This window comes from Calonectris borealis, chromosome 3, assembly GCF_964195595.1.
Source record: "Calonectris borealis chromosome 3, bCalBor7.hap1.2, whole genome shotgun sequence".
NCBI classification, from domain to species: Eukaryota; Metazoa; Chordata; class Aves; order Procellariiformes; family Procellariidae; genus Calonectris; species Calonectris borealis.
Window position 1 is genome coordinate 53787719 of NC_134314.1, and position 26412 is coordinate 53814130.

The 26412-nt window shown below is 41.1% G+C and overlaps 1 long non-coding RNA gene across 1 annotated transcript in view; it reads left to right on the forward strand.

Moving 5' to 3' along the window:
* Positions 1–15799: 15799 nt before the first annotated feature.
* Positions 15800–26412, forward strand: part of LOC142081359 (uncharacterized) — a 341712-nt gene continuing 331099 nt past the window's right edge. Inside the window, exon 1 of the long non-coding RNA XR_012673311.1 lies at positions 15800–15829. This is a non-coding gene — a long non-coding RNA (uncharacterized LOC142081359). The remainder of the gene's footprint in view (positions 15830–26412) is intronic.

Sequence of the window (26412 nt, forward strand, 5' to 3'; positions counted from 1 at the left end):
GTAAAGTGTGGTTCTAATAAAACTTCCATGTGAAGAAAGACCTCTTCACTTCTTTCTGGAAAAGGTGTCTGCTGGCCTGATGTCCGGCAGGGACTCCATCTCGAGTGCCTCCATACACATATGACGGGAATGCACATGTCCAGCATTTTGCCCACCATAGCTCCAGGACCGGTTGGTACCTCCTGGGGCAGAGCAGACTTTTAAGTCCCTGTCTCTACTCTGGGTCTTTCTCCCCGGCGCAACGCTGACTCCTGACACCAGCAGAAATCTCCGAGCTTTCACAAGCCCAGCTCCTGAATGCGTTTTTCTGAATGTGCATGTGTTAACCTGGTGGAGGAGAGGCTGCCTATTAACGCTGCATTTGAACAGCACCTAGTGTATAGTGGCCTGCTGGCATTAAAGAAGTACAATTTAACATTGGTGCAAAGGAAAGACTTTCCAACCTGAAAACCTAATTTTTAATTGTGATGCTAACGTTGAGGAAATATTTCAGTAGTTGTACTGATCTGAGTCCATGATTTGCAAATCTGCATTTCTCAGGGTCCAAACATTTTTCATCCCTGTATGAAGGGTTTTTACATTTGTTTTGCATGGATATTTCTCACAGCAGCTGCAGTACGGATTTCCACCTTTCTGTCCATGGTTTACAATAGAGAAAAAAACCCACAAGGTGAAGAAAGATACAGTAATTAGCTGGATGTTCTCCAGGGGCTGTCATATCATTTTGTTGTCACAGCAAGTGCCTATGTGGAAATTAATTTCCTGCCAAGCATCAAACACTATCTCCTCTATCAAATAATTTACATAACCTTTTTACACCTGCATATATACATGTTTTAGTTACTCTTTTCTTCAGTAGTTAGTCGTACCAGAACATATCTTTCACTAGAATAATGTGGTGGTCAATCATACCTAACTACCTTGCCTTACATTCTAGAAGTGACAACATTTCACTTGTCATTTTACAATGTCAAGAAAAGAATACATATATTTTCATCACTAAAATGCCTTAATGAATTAAGGTACTAATACAAACATCAATCACTCATATTGCTGAACGAAAACATTGTCATCAAGGAATGCTAAAGTGGAGAAGGAAAGGAACTGGAAAGTATGTCTGTCAGTGCTCATTAACAACAATGAGCATGCAAAGCATCTGCTTCACGTATAGCATCTCCATAAAGAGAACCGAAAAGTATCAACACAGAAACATTAATAAACCACAAAGAGGTTTGGGAATAATTCTGCCTGGCCCAGTTACCTAATTAGCACTTTCATCTGCAAGTAGCTCTAAAAATCTTCTCTGCTAGGTAAGATGGGTGTATCAGTTGCTACTTTTATCGCTTCACTAAGCCACAACAAAAGAGGTCATGCTCTGCTTCCTTCATCTGCCTTGAGTCTCTATCCCCTCATTTTTTACATCATTTCCAAGTCAGAGGCTCTGACGATAGCTGATATGACTTATCTACAGCTACTCTTCCCATTTTAGCATCTTGGAAAAAACAATTCAGTTCAATGAAGAGATCTCTCTTGACTGTGTTTTCCACAATGAATGAAATTCTATTTTCATGGCCTTTATCACATATCAAGAGGTTTTTGGAATTAAATACCACCCCGTTCTCCCCATTCCCCTCCCATATACTGTGCTTTACAGCTGGTGGCCATACCATGGTGAGGCCTAAGTTTAAGTATTTGTGAGAGCATCTTGGTTAGCTTTAGCTCCTCTCAGTGCTCGATGCGATAGCTGGACTGATGGCACTGAACACATTCAGCTTCCTGCGTTAGTTTAGTTCTCTGTTAGAAATGTCAGATTCAGAACTTTACTAAAATGAATGCAGGCCATGATTCTCCTTTGAAAAGCTTGTTCCAGATGAATCCATAACTTAAGTTTGGATGAAAATGAGGATTAAGTTATGAACCAACCTGTCCCGGTTCTGCTGATCTCTTAGGGTAGCAGAAAGACAGTGAACTTACCTTACTGTTTCCTACAAAATTAAACTATTTTTACAGGTAATTTCATCTCAGTACAGACTTCATATCTTGCAGATACAAGACCTTGTAGATACAGATGTTGAAATGGATTCCATCTGGGAAATTTATAACAGCATTTTGCAGGTTGCCAGTACTGCTAACATTAGTTTTAAGGGATATTAAAATTCCCACTGTTCATCAGGTGATGAGCCCGTCCACTTGTGCCTTTACAAACATTACTTTACTATTCAGTGTCTGAGTATCTGATCAGCAAGCTAGTAGCATACCATGAACATACTGCTTTAAAAAAAGATTTCAAATAATAAAAGCAAACTACCTAGAAATATAAAATGTATTTCTCCTCCTCTGGCCACTTTCTTCTCCTTGGGAAAACATCAAAGAAGTTGAAAATATTGCTTTTCAGCCTATATGGCCATGAAGCTTTTCTGTGTTGCTCAAAAGTAATATTAATTGCAATCACACAGTTCCCTCCCCTCAAACTAAACAAAGAATGATCTTCTTCTTTCACGCATAGAGGTCTCTTTATTTCTGCTGGCATTTGACTCAGACAGTACTTGTATGAAATTGTTGATGAGATTCATAGGGAAGCAGTGAAAATGCTCTATATTTTTTCATTTCAACTGAACTGCGAGCTGAACAAAGGCATGAATATTTTTCCTCTGATGTACATGTATGGTTTAGTTTAATATGTTACCAGCCTTGCAGCATCATTCTTCCTTTCCCAGAAATCAATACAGAGCCCTCTGTAGTATTGGGATTGAGCTGCCAAGGGGTAAAGAGCTATGTCTAAAGACAGGAATCAAACAGGAGGTAGGGTTGAACAGGGGAGGTGCTGTCGTGGAGCTCATTGCCTAAAGGATGCTGCAAGTGCTGAAGTGTATATGGGTCCCAGAGAAGAGTAGGTGAGCTCAAGAAAAAGAAAACTATTTAGAGTCAAGTAGCTGTAAAGCGGCCTTAAAGCCTTAAAGAGGCTGGTCTTTGGAGGGCATTTGCTATACAGATGAAGCCTTGGGTTGAACAGAGAATTTCTGTTCTCCTAAGGCATTCATATTCTTTAGTAATTATCGGTTGCTGTAGAGATTGATGGAAAATGGGATTTGATGTGGGTTCACAATGGTTCCACCCCCTGTATCTTTATTGTTTTCTTTGAGGATCACAGTGGTACCTCAGGGAATCAGGGAGATTAAAAAATGCTTAAGTTACCTTTATAACCTCCTGTCTGGAGCTGTGGTGATTGCTCCCTGCAGCTCAGGGACGTGCATTTAAAGCGCCTTACTGTTTCTAAGGTAGCTTCCATGTACATAGAGCACAGAACATTGTTAATGGCACGTTGCCATACCTATGGAGGAAATCCAAAACTTAAGCATGTGCTTAAGTGCTTCTCTGGAGTGTGGCCAGAACAGTCAGCAATTTACATATATATAATGTAAATGTATAATGACCAAGTCCTTAAGAAGTGCTCAGTCAGGGCTTCCTTCTATATGCTAAGAAAAGAAAAACAGAACAGAAACATATCTCAGTACTTCAAGACCCGTTAGTTATCACTGTGAACTCAAAAGCTTAAGTTCTCAGAAGATAAAAACCTCCTTACTAAGAATTTTTACATATGGGCCATACTGAAGCTGTTGGTCTGCTCACACCTCAGGGCTGGGTATAACACGTAAGACCTTTCTTTTCAGCCTGTCTCTCTTGGCTGAGGGGATGAGGTCTCTATATCCAGTGTAATATTTGTCATCCCTGAGTTGATGTCCCAGATACTGCAGGATGTCTGAAACGGTAGGTGCCTAGGTGTCTCAGGACCTATGCTTAGGTTACTGAGTAGTGTCCTGGCTCTCCAATCTCCATTGACTATCTCAGATACAGTAGGCACTTACACACAGACACCTATATTTTAGAGTCCAAACATGGAGCCGAATCCTATTCAGACTCTTCCTCAAAGAACAGACACTTTCAGTCCCACAGAGGTGTTAGACAAGAGGCTAACAGCTCCCGCTGAGCCAGAAGAACTTGGCGTCACTACTCCTTCAAGGCAATATCACTAATCCATGTATGTCTATGTATTAAAATATGGGATAAAATTCACTAGGGCCCCAGCCTGCGTGGCTGTGCTGTAAGAGGAGTTCCACGTGCTTTGCTGCAGTGACTGTTCTTAGCACCTAAGCCACGGGTGATTGTAACGTGAACAGGACTCAGTGGGGTCTGATGCTGCTTTTTTCCTATGTAGTCTTTCATTTTGTGAAGGAAGGAAGTGTATCACAAATCACTGCATAGTGAGCAAAAGGCTGATGAACTAATCTGAAGCTATACAATAGTAAACATGTAGAAAATATGCCAAATTACGTTAATATGCATAAGATGCATGTCTAGCAGTGAGGGATGTAGAATCTGTTCTGTGTTTGTGGTATGTCTTCCTTATAAACACAGGCTTCATATTTATATGGATAAAACCTAAAAGCTTTGTCCGATTCTTTACAATTATTTCTCTTATCCCCCTAACTTACGTAGAAATCATTTGAAAGCCTAGAGGATTTTTTATACATGCACTCAAACATTAACGGAAAGGGCATGGAAAGCAATAATAAGTGGAAGTATGTACTGAATTCTTATTCATTTTTTATTCAATCAAGGTCTGTCTGGATTTCCATAGTTGCAATTCAAATTCATTGAGCTTAGGGGCAGAATGGATGCAAGGACTTTCAGTCAAATGTTCAAAATATTGCTAAGACTAAGTAATAAAAAAAATGAGTAGCTTCCATTTCTTTCTTAGATCGTGACATCACAAACCTTGATGCAGGGAGTTTTATAGGATTATGGCCTCAAGTTGCGCCAAGGGAAGTTTAGATTGGACATTAGGAGAAATTTCATTACTGAAAGAGTGGTCAGGCCTTGGAACAGGCTGCCCAGGGAAGTGGTGGAGTCCCCATCCCTGGAAGTATTTAAAAGACGTGTAGATGAGGCCCTTAGGGACATGATGTAGTGGGCATGGTGTGTTGGGTTGACGGTTGGACACGATGATCTTAGAGGTCTTTTCCAACCTTAATGATTCTATGATTCTATGATCCTCAGATTGATGTCCAGTAGCAGACTTGGTTCATGATGGTGCTAGAATGACATGTTTATACCAATGCTGGGACACTAACTAGTATCTCTACATGACTCTGCACTGTACCATGGAGACCTACCAAGTTTTTTGGAAATGGCTTGGTGAGCTTTCACTCTTCCATATCACCATGTGTTTGGTGGACACATGTTTTCTTTTCCTTCTTTCTTCCTTCCTTCCTTATTTTTTAAAAAATACTGGGTATTGTAATAACAATAACAAAATGGTAAGAATTGTCAACAGTAAATTTGTGTCTTCTTTGCATTGAGCTTTTTTTAATGTCCTTTTTATCTGTTCCCTCACTAGTAAGTTTAAATGGTTTTCAGATTCAAACACCTAAATGTGTTTACAGTCTAGGGCACTATGTGGCGTCAAGATGTCTAAGCCTCCTTTAGGAGTTAGTGGAGGTCTAGAACATCTATTGCCATTTGAGACCTGGGGTATCCCATCTGGCTTCTAAATACCACTTCAAAAGGTCACCCATAGGTCTTGCTTCATAAGAGCTATCACCGTGCAAACATTGTGGCTGTTCCTGGGTGTCTCAAAAGCAAACTCTGATGTTTAGGCAACTGAATTGAATCCCAGGTCTCCACAAGCTATGATGGAAGTTTGGACACCTTGTTCAGAGCAGACACCTACATTGTAGATGTCTACGTTTAGGTGGCTGAATCTGGAGCCAGATCCCACCCTCTGAATCCCTTTTGTCTCCAACTACCTCAGCACTGTCATACTTGGGGATGTGGCAGGAGGAGGGGGATGTGCCAGAGGATTTCCTGAGTATGCCCAGTCATTGGCTTTGGCAGGCCAGGACTGATGTCTCTTTTGTGCCTCCTTCAAAGCTAAAGCAGCGTAGGAAATATATGCATGGTGGAATGTAAGCTTTCCAAAATAATTAAATAGTTTGAAAACAGTGATTAACTGTGTAAATAAAGACAGCAGTGTTGAAAGGAAAAGACAAACACTGTGACCCACATTAACTGCAAAATTGAAGACAGTCAGGCTAACATAAGTGGTTTAAAAAGAAAATAATCCTCTTCAGTTAGACAGACAAGCAACCTTCTTCATTATTGCAATAATTTTTCTCTGCAAACATTTAAGGGAAACAGAGTCACACCTAATACGAAACACGGACGGAGGATTACTGAATGCTGTTGTTTGATGCTCTTTTCCCAAGTTCTGTACAAAGTAGCCATGCAGACTACAGCTAATTATATATGTCAGTATTTTTATCTTCTAATAGGTTGCTTGCAGCATCACTGCACATGGGTGATAGTTAAACACCCCCCCCCGCCCCGAACCAATTTACAGTAGAATGGCATTTCTGCACTGAAGCTGTAAACAAGATGCCCAGCAAATTATCACCTTCCATCTCCAGCCTCTGCAACTGAAGTGCAGCTGAAAAGAATGGGCTGCTGAAAAAGCAAGATTAGGGGTATGGGGTTGTCGTGGTTTAACCTGGCAGGCAGCCAAATACCACGCAGCCGCTCACTCACTCCCCCCACCCCCAGCGGGACGGGGAGAGAATCGGAAGGGTAAGAGTGAGAAAAACTCGTGGGTTGAGATAAAGACAGTTTAATAGAACAGGGAAAAAGAAGGGAAAATAATAATGATAATGATAATGATAAAATATACAAAATGAGTGATGCACAATGCAATTGCTCACCACCCGCGCTGACCGATAACCAAGTAGCGATCGGTACTTCCTGGATCACGCCTACCCTTCATATACTGAGCATGACGTCACATGGTATGGAATACCCCATTAGCCAGCTGGGCTGGCTGTCCTGATTATGTTCCCTCCCATCTTGTGTACCTAGCTCAGTCAGTAGGCACGGGAGCTGTCCTTGGACTAGGAGGGCACTTAGCAACAACTGAAAACATCAGTGTGTTATCAACATTCTCCTCGTACTAAATCCAAAACACAGCACTAGGAAGAAATTTAACCCTATCCCAGCCGAAACCAGGACAGGGGTGAATGGTTGTCACTCACTTGCTAAAAAAACAAGTGAAGCTTTAAGAAGCACACACTGAGCAGCACAGGAGATTGCTGCACATGCCTCAGAGAAGCTCACAGGTCTGACTTGCTAGAGGAATGCCTACCTGGAGGCTCCCTCACCCCCACCTGCTGTTTACTTTCCATAGAGTCTCCTGTCTCCACCCAGGTGATGACCCAGTGAATCATGCGGGAATTGCTGCATCTTAGGATAACTCAAAACTATTGCTAGCCAAAGACGCTGAATTCCTCCCAGAGTGAAGTGGCAGAGGAGGAGGTCTTCAACCTCTGCTAAGAACGCTCAAGAAAAAGCAGATCTAGAGCTTTTAATTTTTATCCTGTTCTAGATCAGCAAGAAACCCTCTTCAGCTGTATTTGCTAGTAGTTTCCTTGCTCTATGGTTGTTCAGCTGTATTTGCTAGTAGTTTCCTTGCTCTATGGTTGTTCAGCTGTATTTGCTAGTAGTTTCACTGCTCTGCTTGTTAACCACTAGGGATGCTCCACTAAGAAGGAAAATAGCTATCAGGTGATGTTTCGTACAAACTCACCTCCTTTGATAGTCACTGGAGGTCAGTTCAAAGCTGTTTGAGATGCATATCCTGGACTCCATCTAACATACTAAGAGGATGTGGGTCTCCTATGAATCATGTGCCATCTTTGCAAGCTCCATATGGATGTTTTGGATACCCTGTGGTGTCTCGAAAGTCCGCACCTGCACATGTGTGGGCATCTGAGACCGGAGGTGTTTATATAACCCTGGCCCTTTTGTTTTATGTCCTCAAGGGAGACTGTGGCCAAAGCTCCAGCTGGACTTGGGATTGAATGAAAAGTTAACTGATAAAAAAATATCTTCAGTACTGATTTATCACAAGTTTGTAAAACCACCAACTTAACATTTTGATAATTCACTCACTAATACATGCCTAAAGAAACAGTGAAAATACTTTAAAGGCTGACTTTACTCTTAGCAAACACATAGTTATGTTTGCAGTCATTCTTGGATCCTGGAGTGAAATGGTTGTAGCTGGATGACAGACACAGCTTTAGTCTGCACTTTCTGAGTTCCCACAAAACAGCCTTGTGTCAACACTGTCCATGAGCTCTGCTGCAGCTCGGGTGGATGGAGCTCCCTTTTAGCCACAAGGCTAACCTCATGTATGTGGGAAACCACTCTTTGTGAGACAAGGCAAAAATGTTTTTTATAGGCCAAAGCAGATCCTTCTTTGCACTGTGTGTGGTAAGTGACACAGCCTGGATGACAGTGAAATGGTTAATATCATAGTAGAAAATTCTTTGCCAGTCTAGCTTGCACATGTAACTGCTTCCCCATCTTCTAGCTGCTCTCCTAATGAATGACAGTAACTGTTGCATAGCTGATGATTCAAATCTCTCAGAATCCCATTACCTGCATTCTCATTGTAACTGCAGAAGTTATTTCCAATAAAGTAATTCTTTTATTAATGAAATCTAGCATCACTGCACTATGAAATTTGAGCATATACCATTATGTCTCATTCACTGCAATAGCAGTCATCATCTTTAAAAATTACATAGAAGGATGTGAATTTCAATTATAAGGCATCTCAGTAAAAATAGAACATGTAGCTAAATGCAGCTAGTTAAGTGACAGGAAATAGTATGATTATAGGGAGAAAAGAACGTGTTCTTTGATACGTAATTTTTTTACCATTCAAATTGCACGCCAGATAGTGTCTTAAGCAATATGAAGACGACCTCTGCCACTCCTCCTTTCATTCTTATAATCACCAGCGTGGATACTCAGTCCTTGCATGTGACATGCTCTAATGTAGTACAAGCCAGTTTTACTCCTTGTTTTTGCTGTGTCCCTCCAGATAATGGAAGGAGGAAACCTGAAGCAAATCATGTAAAGTTAATCAAAGTGCGTGTGTAAATGTATCAGTTTTCAGTATTCATATTGTTTTTAACAAATCATTGGCATTTATTATGTGGCCAGATGTGTTATTGTTCCATCTAGGGCTTATAGTTTTATACAGCTAATTCAAGAAAATGTACTGTTCTAGGGAGTGCTGGGTTTTGCAGAGGATTAAGAAATGATCCCATCACATTTCTACATTTTCTGGAGTGACAGATGCAAATAGATACTTGACTATAACAGCAGCAAACTCCCCTGAGACTGTCGGCAGAAGGGCCGACATCCACAAAGGAAGATTGGTGTTTGTTCCTGGGTCTGGAGTTCCCAGTCCTGATTTTGATGCCTCTAGTGAAATGAAACAGAGCCATCATGTAGACAAAACTGGGCTCACCAAAGTTGGTAAAAGACCAGAGATCCATCTGTGTTTGAGGCAAAATTGGGATTGCAGCTAGAAGACATTCCCTGAACGTAAAGGCCACACATCTGAGCGTGTGTGACAAACTCACTGTTTTCATTGGAAACAGTGCAAGTGGCGGTGGTGCTATCCTTTCCCTAACACATCATAGTTAGACCACTAAGTATGGTCTAACTCTCTGGACATCCTGGCTTTCAGACAGTGAAGAAAATGTCTTTGGGGTCCAACAAAGTTTTGATTTGCTTGTAAAATACTCAAAATAAATAGCCATGGAAGGAAGACTGACGCTAACCTTAAACAAATTAGTATTATAATTAACAAGAAACATCCTGGATTTTTTCCAGTCCCACACTAAGATAAAAACAGACACTTGAAGACAGGCCTCTGTGGCAAAATGAACCATTCCTAACTATTACTAATGTACTTTACAGAGTGCTGAAGATTAAATGCATATGAGGACTGCCACAATCGTAGGCTTCAAAGCTAAACAATCATACTGTCATACATGAATTCATTTAGTAATTATACTTAATTGAAGACAGAAAATACAGCAACGCCATTACATGAAAACAAATATATACAAGGGATAAATCAGTTCAGACACAACCCTGCCTGAAACTCGGGAGCTGGATACTTTGGATGCAACAAACTTGAGCCTTCTCCTGGAGACCCCAGTGCAGGACCCCCAGCAGAGGTGGTGTTGCGCTGGGCTAACCAAGTTGGGCGCTCTGTGAGGTGTAGAGCAATGATCTTCTGAGATGTGAAGCTGGGCCAGGAGCAGCCGAGCAGTGTTGGATTGATGCTGCAGCCCAGCTAGTGAGTCTCCTCTGCCCTGGCAGCAGGCCAAGCTCTATGCTGTGCTGTTTTGCACAGTGGAGACAAGATTTTATTGGCGCTGTTGAAGCCAATAGGAAAAAGCACATATAAATTAGCTGAGTAAGAGACTTTCTGGGGTTGTAATTATTCGAGAGGTAAAGCTTTCAAGCAACTGCAGTGCAGCCGTAGCGTTAGCAGGCCAAATTAGGATGTCATAAATATCGGTCTAAGTTACCTGCTGGGTCAGCTTCTCCTCCTGGTTATACCCATCTGACCCCATGAAAGTACAGGTAAACTTGACCCACTCTTTACTTTGCACAGTCACTGAATTCACTGAGATTTGTGTTTGTGGTTTTCTTTGTTTTGCCTGTTTCCCAAAGATAGCAGAATCGGAGCCCATAGGGTTTGAGTCTCCTTGCACCGCAGACTGAGCATTAGCAGTTATTCTGTTTCTGTCCTGCTCTGTGGACAAAGTATTAAAATAAATTAGAACTCAACCAGCTCTGACTAGGATGAATCTACATACATAATTACTTTTTATTTTACATACATAATGGAGAAAAGATAAATGGATTGTTTCTAAAGCCTTGGGCTTGTCCTTGTTGACAGGAAAAATGATCTAAATCTCATACATCATCAGTTGTTTGACAGCCACACAAACCTGGAATAATTACAATGTCTTTTGCCAAATTATTTCAGATTTATTTCAAAGTAGCTGTGAACACAGATTTGATTCACATTATTCAAGTGTTGGAGTAAGGTTTCTTTTGACGTACACAAAGCTGTGTGCAATATACATATTGTGAAAGTTGTGTGCTGGGCAGCAACTGAAGGTGAATTCCATGTTGTAAAGGCTAACCTGCTGCCCTGCCAGAAATGTTTGCAGTGGTGTTGCAAATATGTTTACCTTTCTAGCTGTGTGTGCTTTCCAGTTTGTCCTCCAGCTCTCTTTCTTACAATATGGACTCTTTCTTCCAGTTTCTGAGGTTACTACCCTTTTGCTTTTAATTGTTTTCATAGCTGTTGTAACAAAACCATGCAAACTCCAAACCCCAATGTATCTGGGTCACTGGTGTCTTATCAACTGCATTAAAACCGCTTTTTGGATATCATTAGCACCTGGCTTCATTTCTTCAGCCTGTTACAGTGTTAGCATCGCATTGCAGCTGGCTCCACAATGCAGCTGAAATCAAACGAGTCACTAATTTAACACAGGGCAGTGATGGCAGCCAAATGGCAGGCAGCCCCCCTTGTTGTGTGCGCGTTGAGAACCTGTGTGCGTACTAAAGTTGTTCTGCAGGCATCCTCCCCTTTGCTATAAATCCTTAAACTCTCAGTCACTGAATTCACTGACATTTGTGTTTGTGGTTTTCTTGGTTTTGCCTGTTTCCCAAAGATGCGGAATTGGAGCCCATAGGGTTTGCGTCTCCTTGCGCCACAGACTGGGCATTAACAGTTATTCTGTTTCTGTCCTGTTCTGTGGACAATCCCATGTATTTGCTCAGTCTTAGAGGCTACTATAGCTTTAACGCTTTCTCTGGACCATACGGCTGTTTTTGTTATTTGGAGGCATTTCTCAAATTATCTATGTCTTCATCTCTCACAGAAGCTAAAATCACACATCCTACTGTCTTAATAGGAATCTCACAAATTTTCTGAGTTCTACAGTTTCTAGCTGTGCTGTGTAATTATCCATTTCTTTTTTTTTATCCTGTGAAAATCTTTATCTTGTTAAAAATGAAATGCACAAGAGTTTAGTGTATCAGCAACAGCTTAATTTTCTCTAGTGCTGTCCTGGGAAGATTTGTTTTATTAGTTGTTCCCCTGGCAAAAGCTTCCCTGTAATACATTAGCCATATTCCTGAAAATACATTTTACTCCCTTGCCATCCTTTTCCCCTCAATGTGACAGTGAAAACAAGTAAGCAAAAAAATCTTTGCAAGCCAGTGCAACAGCAACAAAATAGCTCCATGTTTATTATCTCATCATTATCTCTCTGGTCAGCTCTGTATATAGAATTAAGACTTTCACTTCTTCTATTCTTCTGCAAAATATTTTCTACACACGCAGATTCCACAGGAATCAGTCTCTGCAGGTTTGTTTGCTCTGGTTCTGCTGTGTTTACACCTTTTAATCCCTTCGGTGTGAGTCACCCTCGTCTAACTGTTCATATCACATTTGAGATATTGCAGGTACTTCATGCTGAGCAACAGCAGAGGATATCATGTTTATAAATATTTGCTTTTTATTAAAAGGTGCTTCAACAAATGTTGTAGCACTGCACACAGCCTGACTTCAGGGATCCTTCTCAAAAGCAGTTCCCTGCTGCAACCCATGTTCTCTCTTGAGTACTAAGATGTTGTAAGACACAGCAAGAATTCAGCAAAGTGGAAAGATTTCCAAGTCGCAATGCCAATATATAAAAGAGGAGAGAAAGCGAGAAGAATTAAACATAAAGGCTCCAGGTTAAGGTAAGTACTATTCATATTTGCAGAGTTAACCCACTCAATATTATAACTTGGCTATAGATTTTATTTAGGAATTGCTGCATTTGTTTCAGGAAAGGGAAATGTTTTCATGGTATTTTGATGTTCTAACATTTACATGCAAGTTTCTGTAAGATCAGAGAAGGAATCAAAGAAGCCATAGTCAATGTTTGGTGAATGCATTTTTAAACATTTCCTGTGATTGTAGCTTCACCTAATAATTTACCATTGCTAGGCAAGGTATAGTTTCTGTTGATACAGGAAATTCCCTACGCTCCTGATATAGGAGGTTATTCATGCTATCGTTCCCTGCAACAGCAGGGTGAACAGTCGCAGGAAACAGAAGGTACTGACATGGGAAATGCACCCTTTTTGTAGCATTCCTTTTTCTAGACCATGGTCTGGAAATTAAATAGATAATTGTATCATTGGTTACTACTGCAAAAACTTTCATTTGGGAAACTTTGTGCTGGTGAGCTCCCCACAAAAATGACAGCTTTGGAGCTGCTGCAAATGAAAAAAAAATTCTGATCTGTGGTCCTATGACCACGGTCAAAGTTTTAAAAGACATCATCTCAGTACGGGAGCCCTTGAACCTATGTCCTAGGCTCGTCATCAGAGTCTGAATGTGCTAAGGCCACTGACTCCATATGAGAGAGGCAAATTCTTAATGGACCAGGGCCAGACCTGAGAAAATATATCAAAAGTGAAGCCTTTAGAGCTTTTCTCTTTCTAGTTTCTCTGGAAACTGTCTTACAGGAAGATCAATAGCCTCCAGGTTTTCATTTTCAGGAGCAGAAATGATCTCTGTTGTAGTGTCTTGCTTGTCACAAGCAGACTAAAAGAGTCTAAGGCTTTGAAAAATCCCTCAGCCCTATTGCCTGACTTTTACAGATTGTAAGCATTTGTTTCTTCCAGTTCATTGTCAAAATGTTTCTCACTACGCACACTTCTTTTCTAAGCTAGGTTGTGTAGTTAAGAGTTATAAAGGGAGCTGCTCTAAAGAACAGGTCTGTCAGTCTCTGAAGTTCCCCATCATCATTGTCTCTGCTGGCTCAGGGCTGGTGGCAGAATTGCTCTGTGATTGCTCCTACAGCCTAATGATACATCAGCTCTGCTTGTCTGACTGTCTCTTATCACCTTGTGGGGAATGGCTGAGGGCTTAGTCATAAATCATTTATCAGCAGTCCTAGCTAACCCGGGAGGTTAGTAAAGGTGACACCCATCTACAAGAAGGACTGGAAGGAGGATCAGGGGAACTACAGGCCTGTCAGTCTGACCTCAGTGCCGGGGAAGGTTATGGAGCAGATCATCTTGAGTGCCATCACGCGACACCTATAGGAGAACCAGGTGATCAGGCCCAGTCAGCACGCGTTTATGAAAGGTAGGTCCTGCTTGATTAACCTGATCTCCTTCTATGACAAAGTGACCCGCTTAGTGGATGAGGGAAAGGCTGTGGATGTGGTCTACCTAGACTTCAGTAAAGCTTTTGACACCGTTTCCCACAGCATTCTCCTGGAGAAATTGGATGCTCATGGCTTGGATGGGTGTACTCTTCGCTGGGTAAAAAACTGGCTGGAGGGCCAGGCCCAAAGAGTTGTGGTCAATGGAGTTAAATCCAGTTGGTGCCCAGTCACAAGTGGTGTTGCCCAGGGCTCAGTACTGGGGCCAGTCCTGTTTAATATCTTTATCAATGATCTGGACGAGGGGATCGAGTGCTCCCTCACTAAGTTTGCAGATGACACCGAGTTGGGCAAGAGTGATGATCTGCTTGTGGGCAGGAAGGCTCTGCAGAGGGGTCTGGACAGGTCGGATCAATGGGCCAAGGCCAATTGTATGAGATTCAACAAGGCCAAGTGCCGGGTCCTGCACTTGCGTCACAACAACCCCATGCAACGCTACAGGCTTGGGCAAGAGTGGTTGGAAAGCTGCCCAGAGGAAAAGGACCTGGGGGTGCTGGCTGACAGCCGGCTGAACATGAGCCGGCAGTGTGCCCAGGTGGCCAAGAAGGCCAACGGCATCCTGGCCTGTATCAGAAATAGTGTGGCCAGCAGGAATAGGGAGGTGATCGTGCCCCTGTACTCGGCACTGGTGAGGCTGCACCTCGAATCCTGTGTTCAGTTTTGGGCCCCTCACTACAAGAAGGACATTCAGATGCTGGAGCGTGTCCGGAGAAGGGCAACAAAGCTGGTGAAGGGTCTAGAGCACAAGTCTTATGAGGAACGGCTGAGGGAACTGGGGTTGTTTAGCCTGGAGAAAAGGAGGCTGAGGGGAGACCTTGACACTTTCTGAAAGGAGGTTGTAGCGAGATGGGTGTTGGTCTCGTCTCCCAAAAAGTGATAGGATGAGAGGAAGCGGCCTCAAGTTGCACCAGGGGAGGTTTAGATTGTATGTTAGGAAAAATTTCTTCACCAGAAGGGTTGTCAAGCATTGGAACAGGCTGCCCAGGGAAGTGGTTGAGTCACCATCCCTGGAAGTATTTATAAGATGTGTAGATGTGGTGCTTAGGGACATGGTTTAGTGGTGGACTTGGCAGTGTTAGGTTTGTGGTTGGACTTGATGATCTTAAAGGTCTTTTCCAATCTAAATGATTCTATATTCTATGATTCCATAAATCCTGCTCTGGCCTTAGATCCACCTCTCCCTCAACTGTAGACAGGAACCACCGGCAGACGCACTCCCTCCAGAAGGTGAAGGAGGTGTGGACTCCTGTGCACACTTCTGTCCTGGTTTCGGCTGGGATAGAGTTAAATTTCTTCCTAGTGCTGTGTTTTGGATTTAGTATGAGAAGAATGTTGATAACACACTGATGTTTTCAGTTGTTGCTAAGTACCCTGCTAGTCAAGGACATTCAGCTTAAGAAAAAAAACAAAACAAAACAAAACAAGTGTTGGGAGGGAGCACAGCCAAGACAGCCAGCCCAGCTGGCCAACAGGGTATTCCATACCATGTGACGTCATGCTCAGTATATGAATGGTAGGCGTGATCCAGGAAGTAGCGATCGCTACTTGGTTATCGGTCAGCGCGGGTGGTGAGCAATTGCATTATGCATCACTCATTTTGTATATTCTATCATTATCATTATTATTTTCCCTTTTCTGTTCTATTAAACTGTCTTTATCTCAACCCATGAGTTTTTCTCACTCTCACCCTTCCGATTCTTTCCCCGTCCCACTTGAGGGGGAGAGTGAGCAAGCGGCTGTGTGATATTTGGCTACCTGCCAGGTTAAACCACGACAACTTCTTAAATCCCCAGCAGAACTGAAAATATTGTACAAAGGCACTCCACAGATGCAAAAGTGGTGGGATTGGCTTCAGCTGTTGTAGTTGGTGGCTGTGACCGGGCAGTCCCTAAGTGCTTTCTGAGCCACCAGAGGAATTTGGCAAATGTCTAATGAAGTGATATTTGCCTCTAAAGTGTACCTGAAATGGAATTGGTCATCTGCCAGTGGACAGAGCCAATAAATGTGTTCCTCTCCAAAGCTTTTCTATTTATATATATTTTAGGAAATATATCTATAGCCTTCTCTCTGTATATTTTTATTTAGATTACTAAAATACTAACAGTGATCATAACTGGTAACTATTTGTCGTAGTTTAACCCCAGATGGCAACTAAGCCCCACACAGCCGCTCGCTCACTCCCCCCCGGTGGGATGGGGGAGAGAATCAGAAGGGTAAAAGTGAGAAAATTCATGGGTTGGGATAAAGAGAGTTTAATAGGGAAAGCAAAAGCCGCGCACGCAAGCAAAGCAAAACAAGGAATTCATTCACTACTTCCCATCGGCAGGCAGGTGTTCAGCCATCTCCAGGAAAGCAGGGCTCCACCATGCGTAACGGTTACTTGAGAAGACAAACGCCATCACTCCAAACAATCCCCCCTTCCTTCTTCTTCCCCCAGCTTTATATGCTGAGCATGACGTCGTATGGTATGGGATATCCCTTTGGTCAGTTGGGGTCAGCTGTCCCAGCTGTGTCCCCTCCCAACTTCTTGTGCACCCCCAGCCTACTCGCTGGTGGGGTGGGGTGAGGAGCAGAAAAGGCCTTGACTCTGTGTAAGCACTGCTCAGCAGTAACCGAAACATCTCTGTATTATCAACCCTGTTTTCAGCACAAATCCAAAACATAGTCCCATACTAGCTGCTATAAAGAAAATTAACTCTATCCCAGCCCAAACCGGCACACTATTACATTAAAGTTCCAGATAATATAGTGAAAGAAATCAATGGTTCAATGGTTTGTATATATTGTAATTAAATTTAGTATGTGGGTGACTTCCATGGCTGTGAATAAATCTCCTGCAGTTACCATAGAAACAAAATTTCCTCAAGTAGTGCAGCAGAGTGGTGTGATGTTGAGTGGGGAGTTCTAACATTTAATTTTTAAATTAAACTGTACAAATAACCAGTAGGAAACAGCACAACCACCAATTTAGTATTAAAATCATGATGAGCTTTATTTTTCTGTATTGAATGTCACCTCAGCAATACCTGACCTAGCAGCTAGCAAGATGTATGTTGTGAGTTCTCAGCCTGCAAAGATGCAGGCTAACAAACACTTTTGATACTTGCAAAGCAACCTATAGATAGATACCTGTGAGAAAGAGACCAGCTTCCCACATAGCACTAAGCTAGCATTGCACATTTTGATATGGACTTATTTCCATATAAAATAAAAGTTTAATATGTTAGTAACCAAAGTCTTTTCAATTAACAATAAAATATAGTCTGTAGCTCAATATGAAGTATTTCTGAAAGCTGATGTTAAGGCATATATCATATGAATGACAATGACTTTCAGGGCAAATGGGAGCTGTTTAGTGGATTACCATGGTAACTGTGGTTGTAGTATATACTTGACTACAGTATTAGTTTTCTAAAATCTGATGTACAGACTGGTTTGAAGAATCATTGCATAACTATTTATTCTTCTAATGAGGAAAGAAAATTGGTTGTTTTTGCAACCTTTCTCTCCAGCCCTGCATCAAGTTTTTGCAGTGTGTCAGAGAGATTACTGAAAACTTACCCCAGGGATCTTTATCTGAATTCAGAATATCAAGGAATTGAAAAGCAAACATCATGGAGGAGTTTTTCTTTCTCCCGAGTTCTTCTAGTGAGTCCCTGCTCCTTTAATCGCATTAATATCTGATGTGATTAATGTAAGGACAAATCTGGAGAGAATTACAGCACACATGACTAGGTTTTTTTTTTTTCCTCCAGTTCTGTCCTTTTTTTCCCCCATAATGGGAACTCTTGCAAGGGTGTAAGTCAGTTCAGGACTTGATTCTGCAGTCCCTATTCTTTCCAATAGCTGCAATAGACATTGTTCATATTTGTTTACTTCTGGGGCTTAAATACGTCCTCAAAATGAAGTCTGTATAAGGGGGCAGCACATAATTTGCTGTCCCAGAAACACTGCAGGGACTGAGTTGTGACCGAATGATGGTTTGGGGTTCTTCTTCTTCTATGAGACAAGTAGGTAGAAACAACTTTTTCTCATGTATAGACTCAGATTTGAATGTAAAATCACCTCTAAACCACTGTAATACAGCCGGATGTCAATAGCCATGAAATGAAAATTCAGTCCTGCTCAAACTGTTTAGTGTTTATAGAAAACACAGTGGGTGGAAGACAAACTGTATGTTAAATAGGAGAGTCTAAGCTGCAAACACTGCCTTATGGGGATACCATCCTTCACTTCAACTGCTCTGTTCAAGAAGAGCTTGCTGGTTAGGAAATCAATCCAACCATGAGGAGGCACCCTTTAATTAAAAAGTTGCAGGAATCATGTTGTTTATTTCTGTGATCCTTTCTGTGATGGGGAAAAAACATTTCCTCCAAGACCCCCATCTGATTTTTACATGATTCCACATCCCCCTTAAAAGCATATGCTTGCAATCAATCATTCCTTCCCTTTGAAAACCCTAAGGAAATAGCTACCTGCTGCATTGTCTTCAGTCACTTATGAGCGACCTGATTTTATGATATATCACACGACTTAAGCTCCCAACAGAGTGCAGGCTCCTGCCCCTGGGAAGGTAGATAACCCTGCAAGGGTGTGGGCTGGGGGCAGCCGGGCTGGGGAGCAGCTCTGTGGGAGGCGCTGGTGCCCTGGAGCACCATGAGCCGTGCAGGAGCCAGCGGCCACCAGGCAGCAGAAGCGCCGCCCATCCTTCAAAGGATGGGATTATCCCCCTCTACTCTGCACTCGCGAGACCACGGCCAGATACAGTGTCTGGTTTTGGGCCCCCCTCAATACAAAACGTGGACAAACTGGTGTGAGTACAACAAGTGCTCCAAGCCAGTCAGGGCTGGAGCTGTTGCCCTGCAAGGAGAGGCTGAGGGATGGGCTGACTCAGTCGGGGGCAGAGGCGTCTTCGAGGGGGCTGGCAGCAGACTGAAACCTAACTATAGACAATGGAGATAAGTAAATTTCCTTAGGTCTTTGAGGACAAAGCATATGCAAGGAATAATCCACAGGCCCAGGTCTGGAGCTCAAGGGTCCCTTTTAATTTGTTCTGCTTTTGCAGGAAGACCCTGTACTCGCATTTATTCGTAGGCAGGTCTTAGCCATGCAACACTAATTTGTAAAGATCCCACTGGCTGCTTAGCCAGCCTAACATCTGACTGGTACCCAGGCTCTTGTCTCAGAAACTATTGCTAGTTATTGTATATACCGTAGATGAATTACTGCTTTCTTGTCTCAGCTAAACATTTTAGTGGCTAGCTTCCTCCTAAACTTGCTTAGGAGGCCTCCCACTATGCCTAAGGGCCAGGACTGGCAGGCATGCACGCCCTGACAAGTGTTGCTGGGCTGCAGGGAAGAGGTGCGGCCACCTCCGCACAGGCCCCTGCCGGCCCCCTGCGAAGTGGAAAGCGGGGGTACTGTCCTCCTCGGTATGTGGCCAGGCCAGAGGGGATGCTGAGAAGAGGAGGATAACGAGACAGGGATAAAGAGAAAGTGCTCTTTATCACACCTTTATCACACAGTTCTTGATTACAAGAAGTGATCATGTGGCTACTGAGGAAACAAGTGCAAGGCAACATGAGAGAACATGCCGCTGGAGTTTGCTGCAAGATCCAGGCAGCATCTGGGACTTAGCCAATAAAAAGAAATGGCTGTAATGCTTCAGTGTATGATGAAAACTTTTAAACTTTGAATTGGTTTAGGAAAACATAAATGAAAAAGTAATATCACTTTTGCAGCTCCTATCCCCTCCTTGTGTTATCTCTAAGACCAGTTGTAACTTTGGCAAATGGAAGAAAAACAATTTTATAAAAGATTTCACATCTTTCCCACATTTTCAGGTAGATCTAATATTACATAAAGTTGTTACTTTAAGGAATGAAGTTTAGTTCACTCTGTTACATGGAGAAGAAAGAATGTAAAATTCAGGATTCCAGAATAAATCAAAATAGAGGTATGCTCAAACTGAAGTTTTCTCCTTTTAGTTTTTTAAAAACTCTAATTGAGTTAGAATTTTATTTCAACTCCCATACTATTTATCTTAGAGGGATAACAATGAAGTATTTACCATGCACTTTAATTAGTAGTTGTTGAAAGAAATTGTACAAGTGCAGTCATAATGCTATTTCTACATCATCAGCGATGCTCACTTTTTAAAACTTCTCTAAATCATCTCTTTTGCATTACAGTGAGGACTGCAAATCCCACTCAGAGAGAAGGACGGGTGGCAGCCATCATTAAAAAGTGGGACCAGGTGAAGTCACTGCAAGTTTCTTATTCACACCTGTTACTCTCCTGTTGGTGCCTTGCACATTTCGCTAGGGGTTTCAGATGATTTTCAGCTGAGCTGGCTGCTGACTTCATTTAACTCACAAATCACATCTGACCCAGCTCACATTCACCTCCACAAAGATCTTTCAATTCTCTTTTTGGAGCCCTGGAGCAGCTTTTGCAGTTTCTCCTATAGCCGGGTGGGGGGGAATATATGTTACGGTGAATTCAGTCCAGGGAAAACACTCTCTGGTGTAAGTTTTGCTACAGACCTGGTCCAGCTGAGGCTGCTAAGCCTGTTGAGACCCCATAGTGAGCTTGTCATCAATAATGATTCAAGGAGAAGAAAGAAGCAGCATGAGGGAAAGCATCGGTTGACAGATGTGTGTGTCTCATAGAGGTCAGCAAACCCAGGACAGATCAGCAGGGGTAGAGGGGAAAAATACCCTGGCAAACAGGGAGGGTCTGTCTGGTTGCAAGGGCATTTCTGCCAGTCCCCTTTGAAGGCAATCAAAAGATCCCCAGTACACTCTGGGGCACACCCAGTGTATAAATGAGGGGGAGGACAACAAAGACATGAGTGACTATCTGAACTTCTGGCTCTTTGACCGTTGTACATATTTGAGGTATTTCAAGGATTTCTTTGACTGGTAATGAATGTCTGAAGATATGGACAGTATGCTGAGCAAAGTGGCTGAACACAGTGCTGTGAGTTGTAGGAAATGTAATAGGTCATAAGTAAAAATGCCGGTCTTTCAAGAAATGTAAGGAAAATTCAGTTTTGAAAAAAAATTTTAGCGCTGTTATTTTTGATGCTCTAATGTGTTTTAACAATATTCTTGGCAGACAGAAATATCTAATCATCTTTGGAGATCCTAGAAAGATTAATTGTGCCTTCAGATTATGCCTTAATATATTCAATTTTATTAAATATAGAAAAAATCTAAGGAATAATAGTGCAAATCTCAATTCTTGGGCAAGCAACAAAGAAACTACTCTTATTGATGTATCAATAATCCCTGTTTTGTGCTGCTGCAGTTTAAAATGTCAAATGTGTATGAATGGCTCCATTTATATTACAGGGCTCATCTATTTTAATCCTTCCAAACAAGTTTAAAACAAGGTTTTCATCACTTTAAATAGCTCTGTATTTCATCATTCCTCCACTCCATTCAATTGCCCTCTCTTTAATCAAAAATTTAGAGCTGGTTTTGGTCACTTCCAGTGTTTACATGATTCTCTCATACTACTCTTTCTTTAGTGTACAGAGGCAGAGATGCCTGTAATTCCCACTCCTCTGTATCTATGGGCATCGCTTTCTGTGTGTTGTGGGACTAAATTTCTCCTTGAAGAAATATTATTCATATATTTTTAAATTACTACCATTAAATCATGGTTTTTCAATCTTCTTGACAGAAAATAGATATCTTTTTTTGGCTTGACCTGTTAAAAATATCTGAAGTCTGATAGATACTACAGCAGTAGATTTATTTTTAATTATTTATATCATGCAATATCATGTTGTACCTTATAACTGCTTTGATTTACTGCATTTTAATAGATTAAAATGTCTTCTGGCACAGAATGCTCCTGTAAGATGTGTCTGATCCAGGCGAAGGTCTTTCCTTCTCATGCCTGAAGACGTTCGCCTCGTTAGTTTGCTTCCTATAAGTAATATATTTAACGTTCATGTGACTTATTTATTGTCTGGAGAAAACTGTTTTACCAGCTCCTTATTCAAAGACTGAATTTTAATAGACTATAGCTAAGATTACAGAGGAACTTCATTGCAAGTCTCCTTTTCCAGACAACCATGGCAAGAACTGAGAAAATATGATTCAGGAATACTCAGATATGAAATGAGTTTCCTTTGACTCATTCTATGATCTTTTTCATTTCTGACAAAAAGTATTCTAGAAAATGGTTCGTCCAGTAGAAGGCTCTAACAGTTGACAATAATGGCTTAGGTACTTCCTGAAAATATTGGACTAGGAAAATTTTAATTTAAGAATTAAGACTGTCCAGTAAGGAAGAAAACCTACAAGACGACCCATTTATACAATCAAATCAGATTAGATTCAACATCTGTAGTTTTTATGATGGACTTTTAACAGCCAAAACCTCAAACCAATAAAAATATATTTAGCAGAAAATTTCAGAAAGGGGAATGTTTTTAAACTGACTGCACAGTAGATAGCTCCTAAATTGAAGAGGAGGTGAAAGTAAATAAATAAATGACACTAAATAATTCAATCTGCAGTTCTTCTTAACTTGTGAAAAGAATACAACTTTGGGATTGAAATTTTTCCTGTGTGCTTTCAACCCACATTGCTTGGTTTTTTTTGCAGAGTCAGAACCAGGCTAGCCGACTAGCCTTTTTAAAAAATTATAGACATCCATTTTTCTCTCTCCTCTTCAGCAAATCTCCAGGGACATGTTTTTCACATCAAAACCCTGTATGAAATTCTGCATACAAGATGCAATGTAATATGACAGATGTCCATGTGGACAATGCTAATGAAATGTGATTTTGTCATGAACAGTGAAAACCTGGACATCAGCTACAGTGCCAGAATAGATGCTGGTGTGCAGTAGACAGTGTGAACAGATAAGCAATATGGTAACAAAGAAGGGCAGTGAAACTTTGGTTTACGTACACAAAGAGGGATCTTATAATGAATTCAGGAACAGTAGGTCTCTCTGGGCAGGATTCTGTCCGTCTAATGTTTAAATATCTAGTCTAAACTAATAATCTATTACTTCTCTGTATTTCACTGAGAGAATAGATGCCTTAGGAGTGTCTCAATCCTCCTATCTTAGATATTTATCTGTATGGAATAGCTACTGAAATGTCTGTATCTCAAAACTGGAGCAGATCAGAAAACTAGCACAGTCCATACCGTTACCTGTATAAGACTCTAAAATTAAAATGAAATTCATTTGTGCATTTGTGTTTCTCCAGGACCAGGCCTGGAATAGTTTGCTCTGTGCTATGAACTTGACTTTACATCCACATTTTGGAGAAGTCATTTTGTTTAGGTGTATAGACATGGATGTAAGCACTCATGTTTGGGTATTTAGCATTTGGAAATGTGACAATTTGTTATCTGTGCACTTCTTTACCTGGTTAAACAAGGGCTATGAATATGACTATGAATACAGTAGATATTACATCCTATCATTCCCTGCTTCTTCAGGGTGAAGCTTTGTTCCACAAAGAGCTGTCAAGGTGGCCATTGAAGAATTTTGATTAAGGGCAGACTTTTATTTACACAACTATCTCATTGCTATTGAGTTTTCTCACAAGCATGGTTTCCCAGATGTTGTTTTCCATGAAGTTTTATAGAAAGTGAATAGCAAGGCAGGGATCCTGGATGACATAGAAATTAATCCTGGCCTTTTATTCTAAAGGAAATTCCAGATTTTTTTTCAACATCCTTATCTTTTGTTTAAAATGTGTGAAGTTTTGCAATTTCTATTCTCCCTTTTGCATCTGAAGATAGGTCAATGGCTGACTAATAAACAGAATTAGGTCTTAACATATATATGGCATATCAAATAATAGCAATTTTAAAAAAAGTCCTCCAAGTACAGTTCTGAGTAGTAGAAAAATGTTTGGACTATTCCTAGGCTAATGTGAGGCTAGTAGTTAGGATTTTAAGCTTAGGTATGTCATGTCAATGAACATCTAAGTAGGTATTGGGAGTGTGTTGAAAGCGGAAGTGTCAAAGTGCAGGTAAGCTATGGGTGGAATCTGTCAAGAATCAGTCTTAGGTGTGATCTTATTTATGTGTAATATTTCAGTGAAAACTGGCACTAATACTAAAATGAGAAGAGCCCTTAATAAGCAGAAAAATTGTATGTATCACTTAGCATTCCAATTTGTAATAAGAGAAATAATTTATTATTGTCAAAAAGAGACATCCTCATGTCATCCTAATTTACCCTAAAAGCTTAACTATCATTTTAAAACGTGCAATGTGGATCCCCCTGTGTCTCATCAGAAATACTCAAATTCAGTGACAGTATGGATCATTTGTTCATAACTGAATTGGTAGTCGGCAGTCTTCACTGCCTCCATATGATTTTAGATGAGCTGGAAACAATATCGGCAAAGGAAATCACGATAATGATTCAACAGATTGCATAGATAGGGCTGCAGCGCTGAACTGTAGCTGACCTATAGCTAAACCCAACTGGTGTACTCAATTTTCTTCTGTCAGAAGAAAATGTAGCTAAAAATTACTGACTGATTGAAAACATAGTTCAGTATCAGGACTGTGAATTTTAGCCCTGTGACACAAAAGGGCCATAGCTGGAACTATAACTGCAAGAATATTTGGGCAAAGTAATACAGTCTATTGATATATTTCAGCATTATTTTTTCAGCTGGCCTGGTAAGTCTTCTGATTTTGCACATGCGGCAGTTTGACCAGATGTGACCACATTACTATACACAATTATGCTTCTGTTATCTTCAAAATTAGAATGACTTATCATTACATCATTTCTTTCGTAAAGCCAATCTAGATATGCCTACAGATTGTTTATGATCCGTGTCATTGTATAGATTTTATGTGACAAAACACAGCCTGGACCTACATAGTTTTCTGCAGAATAATTACCAGTTGGCATACCAGAATGAATGGTGGGAGGCCATCAAACAGCTTGTCCAAGCCTTCCACCCATCTGTCCACTTGCCATTTGTGGAACATGCAGTTTTTATCTGTAATTATTAAATAGTTTTTTTTGTATATCAGTTTTTCAGTTTTCCCAAGCAATGCTTGTACGCAGCATTTAGTGTTCATTTAGTGTTCATTTCCCAGTGTGGTAAACTTCTGTCTAGCTTCAACTGGTTAAAATAAAAATAAGAAATACAATTTAGAATATTTATTTTCTACCTCATTTTCTCCTAATTTCCATCTTCAGTGCACTCTCCTTCTCTAAAAGCAACTGTGGTTTATATATGTAGGATCTTTTTTTCCTCAAGGGAAAAAGCTTGGGTTAAACATTTTTAAGAGAATTCTGTTTTGTCTGCATTGATAATAATGTAGCTGAAGAACCGTAATTTTAATGGTATTTGCAGGTAAATTTTTTTTAAGAAGTTTATTTCATCAGTAACAGGTGATTCAAGAATTAGCCCCTAAGAGAAAAATGTATTTAAACTGTTAGATGTGGTAATGACATACATTAAAAATAGAGCACCATGTATCAGTGTCAGTGTCTTTCTCAGTATATTTGGTATTAAATAATTTAAGATCTGTACTACTATTTACTCTTCTGCAAATACAGCATGCATATATCCGGTGGATGCTGCAAATGTTACAAGTTACTTTGAAGTCAAGGTTAATTTTTTTATTGACTTTAGTGAATTAAGACTCCTGTGCCTTGGACATGGCTCTGGGATATGAAGAGTATCACTGAAATACCTGACAGTTGCATCTGAGCCCATTGTGTCTGAAGCAGGCGTGAAACCTCCTCTACACCCAGCCCACTTTCCTGTTAAATCTGTTTAATGGCAGTATATATACGATGCTCTCTGCTCCGTGAGTCAAGCCGCACCAGGCGGAGACCCCCCCACCTCCCCCGGGGGAGGCTGTCACCTCCAGTCACTGCCGTGGCTCCAAGTGCCCAGCGTGCCAGTGCACCTGATCCTACTGCAAGGTGTCCTCTTCTCCTCTTTTTCATATCTTCCGTGCACTCGTGCGGAGTTGGAATGTTTCTGGCCGCCCTTTTCCTCTATTTCCTTGCAGTGACTGACCCTAAATTTTCAAGATGCTGAATTAAGATTGTAGACTCATGGCATCACAGAAAATTGGGCTGGATGAGGCTGTAAGACACCATCCGTTCCATTCCCTGCTTCAAGGTAGGATCAGCTAAATATAAGCCTCTCTTGACAGATGTCTTTCCAACTTGTTTTAAAAAATGTCAATCTATTTGATTATCTACCTACTTTTAGACAGTGAGCATTTTTATGCAA